This window comes from Pseudonaja textilis, chromosome 2, assembly GCF_049901715.1.
Source record: "Pseudonaja textilis isolate UNSWEBS1 chromosome 2, rPseTex1.2, whole genome shotgun sequence".
NCBI classification, from domain to species: Eukaryota; Metazoa; Chordata; class Lepidosauria; order Squamata; family Elapidae; genus Pseudonaja; species Pseudonaja textilis.
In genome coordinates, this window is record NC_141991.1 from 14,906,567 (window position 1) to 14,912,298 (window position 5,732).

The window sequence follows — 5,732 nt, forward strand, 5'->3', positions numbered from 1 at the left end:
AGAAGTTTGAATCTACCCGCATTTGCATGCTTTCGAGCGGGAGCAAGGAACAGGAGCTCACCCTAGTGTGTGGCACTCAGGTCTCAAACCTGGGCTGTCAACTTTCCAGCTGAGAGTCAATGGAGATTCTCAGTCATCCAGGTCATGGTTGTCCCAAAGGTGACAATTGAAGACGTTTTCCTTTGAAGATGTTTCGCTTCTCATCCAAGAGCTTCTTGGATGAGAAGTCAAATGTCTTCAAAGAAAAACCAGAAAGTCCATTTGCCTCTTGAAAAAAGCACCTTTGGGATTTCCAGTTGACAAGTTCAGCTGGATGGATGGCGACCAGTTGTAAGATGAGGATTAGCTGTAGAATGGCATGATTGAGGAAGGCAATAAGGTAAGGGAGCGGCAGATCTGTGCGTATTTAATGGAGCTTTTTGACTTTCCAGTTCTGGAGGGAGTGGAGGTTGATGCTATAAGGAGAACAGAAGGACGGTCCATTTGCCTATTTCACACGTCGACAACTTGAATCAAACAAATAATTCTTTTTTCCGAAATACCAACAAATGAAAACCGCATTAATTTATGCTTCAGGGGTATCAAACTCGATTTCATTGAGGGCCACATCAGTGTTGTGTTTGACCTTTGGAGACCGAGGGGGTGTGGCTGGAGGGCAGTGTGGACAGGGGGCGTGGCCAGTCAAGGTTACTCATCAAAGCTCCATTTTCGGCCCGGACAGCCTCCTGCAGCCTTCTGCCAGCAAAAATGGAGCTGCACAAGGCGCCTCCGATCTCCATTTTTGCTGGCAGAGACACCGTGGGCCAGACCTTCACTGTTTCCAGGGCAGCCCTGCAGGCCGGATCTAAACACCCTCCCAGCTGGATCCGGCCCACAGGTTTTGAGTTTGAGACCTCTGCTATTGTTCATTAAAATGGCATTACAGGAATCAAAATCTTGATTGTGATGGAGGCTTACAAGCATACATTCCTACCTTGATAGGCATCAATCACTTCATCAATTCATTCCCAATAATGAAGGGCTTCCAATCCTAATGCAGCTTTATTGTCTATTTTTCCCATGAGACATACACAACATAAAAAAAATCATTCAATGTTTGTGAGCTGCCAGATTTACTGCTGCAAAACACTGGAAGACAACAGCACATGTTGTAAGCAGATCCGTAACACTAGTATTTTTGGGATAATGCAACATTACATACCACACGGAAAGGAAGGAAGAACTAGTAAGCCAAGGATAGTATGAAATAAGCAAAAATGCAGTTGAAGCTTCTACAAACAGCATTTCCCATATTTTTGTAATTTGCAGACCATCATCCCTTCCCCCAGTAGATTCACACATTACTTTTCGATTTTCAAACTTATCTTTTTCCTCTTGAAGATCTCATCTATTTCACCTGGCTTCATGTCTGTTGATGTTGTTTTTAAGTTTTAATCATGGGATTAAGTGTTATAAATTTAATGTGATTTTATGCCTTTTTGTTTTTGCTTGAGAATTGCCCAGAGTTGGTTGAAAGATGGGCGGCTGCATAAATGTCTTAAATGTTTGTTTTGTTATTTGATCCTCATTCTTTCTGTCCAATCATTTTAACATCTTTCTTTCATACTAGTCACTCATTCTACCTTCAATAGACATTTCATTCTGCTGGTTTGTTCTTGTGTGAAAATACAGATTCAAGTATCCTGTTTCCACTGCATCCTTCTCTTTTATTGCTCACAGTTCTTACTTTTATATCGTGCGCTTGCCTATAGATATGTTCAATTTTTCCACACTCTTTTTCAGCAACAGATCACAAATTACCAAAACTTGCTTCTTCATGGATATCTCCCTTTAATATTCTACCAATGCCTAAATACTTGCTCTAGTTTTTTTTGCCTTGTGTATAACTTGCCATTATGTATTCCATTTCCTTCTCAAGCAGAACTTCACGTATTTTACATATTTTTGTTCTCTCCCAGCCAAATTCCTCGAGAGCAAACACAAATAAACTCAGGAACTCAAACTTTCACGGCTTTAATCCACAAATAAACCTCTTTGTAGATAACAGATGGCTTGCAACCAATTAGTCCAACAAGAAAAACCTTGGCAGAAGTCCTCAAATAAACCAGTCTTTAATCACACAGAGTCCTTCAAACATTTTTGCTTTTTGCAAAGGCAAAAACGTTTGAAACCAGGCTTATATTCCCTGGAGGGAGTGGCCATTAATTAGCATTCTTACTCCTCAGTCGCCTGTGCTGCTCTTCCATGAATCATCCTGCTCTCACTCACACCTAGCACAGGCTCCTCGGAAAAGTCTTCCTCATTGCTGCCAGCTAACCACAATTTTACGGCCTTTCGTGTATGTGTGATTGTGTTGATTTCTGAGGGGATCATTTCAGGAAGTAATTTTTTTTAACCTGAATTGTACTGTAGAAGGTTTTTTTTCCCCTCATCTAGAAGCCACCAACTATATTTAAATTGTGGTGGAATATAAATATGATAAAGAAACACATAAGCAACCTTGACTTCTGATACATAAATGTTTAAACTGATAATTATCATGGCATCATAGAGTCTACTGTACGCTGCAGAAATTCCTCACTTAATCATAAATGAGACTGGAACATGCCACTTTATGCCAGCATTTCCACCTTACACAGTGAGGACTTCATATGGTTGTGATTTTTGACCTCCTGCTGGCTTCCCCTTTGACTTTGCTTGTGAGAAAGTCGGAGACCGTGATCCTGTGACTACTCATTCAGTGCTGTTCACTTTGAATGTTCATTGAATGGGCGGTCATTAAGCAAGGACTATTTATAATTGAAATTCTCAACCAATATGTTCTTCCTGAGCATTCAAAAAATAACTGTGTATTCAAGTTTCTAAACAACACAACTCTACTAATCACAAGTATTTCTCATATATATTTCCATACATACATTAAACAATCAAAGAGCATCACACACCCTTGTCTTACTTCCCATTCAGTGTTGAATGTTTTGCTAAGCATTCAATTTCTTCACACACATGCTTTGTTTCTATTGTATGTATCCTGGTCTTACTACAATCAAAAACATTCATCTCTCTCATCTATGTATATGGATGTATCTATGCATCTATCACTATTATCTGTCTCTATTATCTATCTATCTCAGGGGGTCTTCAAACTTGACAGCTTTAAGACTTGTGGACTTCAACTCCCAGAATTCCTCCTCCAGTCATGTTAGCTCAGGAATTCTGGGAGTTGAAGTCCACAAGTCTTAAACTTGTTAAGGTTGGAGACCCTTGGTCTAACTCTATATTATCCATCTACCTATCTCTATCATCATTCATCCATCTCTAATATCTATCCATCCATCTCTATTATGCATCCCTATTATCTATAGTATTTATCCATCATCCATCTATCCATCCATTTTGTCTGTCTATCTATCTATCTATCTATCTATCATCTATCTATCTATCTATCTATCTATCTATCTATCTATCTATCTATCTATCTATCTATCTATCTATCTATCTATCTATCTATCTATCTCCTGCCTTTTTACAAATAGTTCAAGGTGGCAAACATATTTAATGCATCTTCCTATTTTCCACCTGTGAGGTGGGTTGGGCTGAGAGAGCGACCGGCTCAAGGTCCTCCAGCTGGCTTTCATGGCTAAGGTTAGACTTCAACTCACGGTCTCTTCTGAATTCGCAGAAACTTCCCATAACTCATGTATTTGCTTTACCAGTGCCCTTTTATCTATCAACAAACTAAAATAAATATTTGTAAGGTTCACAAGACTTCTCAGCAACTCTCAGCCCAACAATGTAGACCAAACTACATGATACCGTGTAGGATAAGAAACGTTTATTGGAACAGTTAAACAAACAAAAATCTTACAAGTCTGAATGTACTTCCCTCGCTCCTCACCTTTATTCCGTGAGAAGTTGAGAGGGGCTTGGCTTAGATTAGAGGTGGCTAACCTTTTTGGGCTCCTGTGCCAAAAATTGTGCGCGCGCTTGCACACTCCCCCTCGCGTACCAGCATCCAGAAGTCAACGTGCGCCCTCCCACATCCCCTACGTGTGTGCGCTCAATCCCCCCCCCCGGTCTTGCACTGCACCTCACAGTTGATTTTTTGGGCGGTTTGAGGCCTTTTTTCGGCCTCCCAAAGGCTTAAGGAAGGCTTCTGCAGTCTTCTACAAGCTTTGCAGGCCGAAATAGAGCCCTGTTTCATCACTTCCTGTTTTTCTGAAAATACCAGAAGTGACGAAACGGGGCTGGCTTTCAGCCTACAAAGCTTGTAGCAGCCTGCAGAAGCCTTCCTCAAGCCTTTGGGAGGTCGAAAAAGGCCTCAAACCAGCCCAAAATCAGCTGTGAGGTGTGCACATGTGCAGTGAGGTAAGCTTGCCTGCAGCTCACGTGCTGGCACAAATGGCTCTGCATGCCACCTGTGGCACGAGTACCATACATTCCCCAGATTAGAGGTTTGCTCACATTATTTCCTTGGCCTGAACTCAAGGCCCTCTTATCTATTACGGTACATTTGGTGGAGACTTTTCTGTCTGTGCTTCAGAGCCACTCCCTCTGCCCTTTACCTCTGTTATCAAGAATAGCAGGATTCTTCCAATTGTCAGGCCCTGATGCAGTCCCATAGCTCTCCCACAAGCAAAACTGCCTCCGTGTTTTAACATTTCTCCACCTACTTCCTCTTAGCACTTTGCAATATTTGACAGAAGCGATGACAGGTGGTCCTCGGCTTATGACTGTAATTGAGCCCAAAGTTTCTGTTGCTAAACGAGACCGTTGTCAAGCGAGTTTTGCTCCACTTTAGGACCACTCTTGCCACAGTGGTTTTAACCGAAACGCCGCCATCGTTAAGTTACTAGCACGCTTGTTAAATGAATCTGGCTTCCCCTATTGACTTTGCTTGTCTGAAGGATGCAAAAGGGGATCGCGTGACCCCGAGACACCGCGACCGTCATAAATGCAAACCACTTGTCGATAAATACGAACTACTTGTCAAGCATCCAAATTTTGATCACAGAACCATAAGGATGCTGTCATAAAAGTGTGGAAAACGGTTATAAGTCACTTTTTTTTCCCCCAGTTTTGCTGTGGTTAACTTTGGTCACTAAACGAACGGTTATAAGTCAACGACTACCTATGTCCTCATTTTTTTACATCCGCTTCTCCCTATTTATTTGGTTGTGAGTTTAGTTTTCACCCAGAAGTTTTTCTTTCTCTCTTTGCGGTCCTCTTGTGACCTACATTTAGGATTCAAAACAAGCTGGTCTTTTTCTTTGTCTTTTTGTACAAAAAAAAAAATACTCACAAAATATTTTATCCCATAAAAGCTGGTGTTTTTCTAGGGAGATGCTCATCATATAATCCCCATTGTTAACTCTGCTTGATGCTTGGCCAATGTTGAAGCTAATAAATTCCTTTTTTGTTATTCAAAGGAGATGTTCTTTCTAGCCTGCTTGCCTCAAACCTTCCTTCATTTCAGCTGCGAAACAACTGATGAAAACAATCCCCCCATTTTCTGTGGCTAAACCACATTTAGAAAAATCTTGAGTGTTTACACTTCATCTACATTTACTTTCAGACTCACCCACCGCTGTAGTTATAGAACCGGCCTGTTTTCCAAGTTGGGGAAAAAAGCCTTGAGGTTCAAGCTTGGGTTAAAAGACACCGAAAGGGACACAGTGCTTTCCAAAGCCTCACTCCTAAAACTGGAATTAGCATGGTTCAAAACGTTGTTG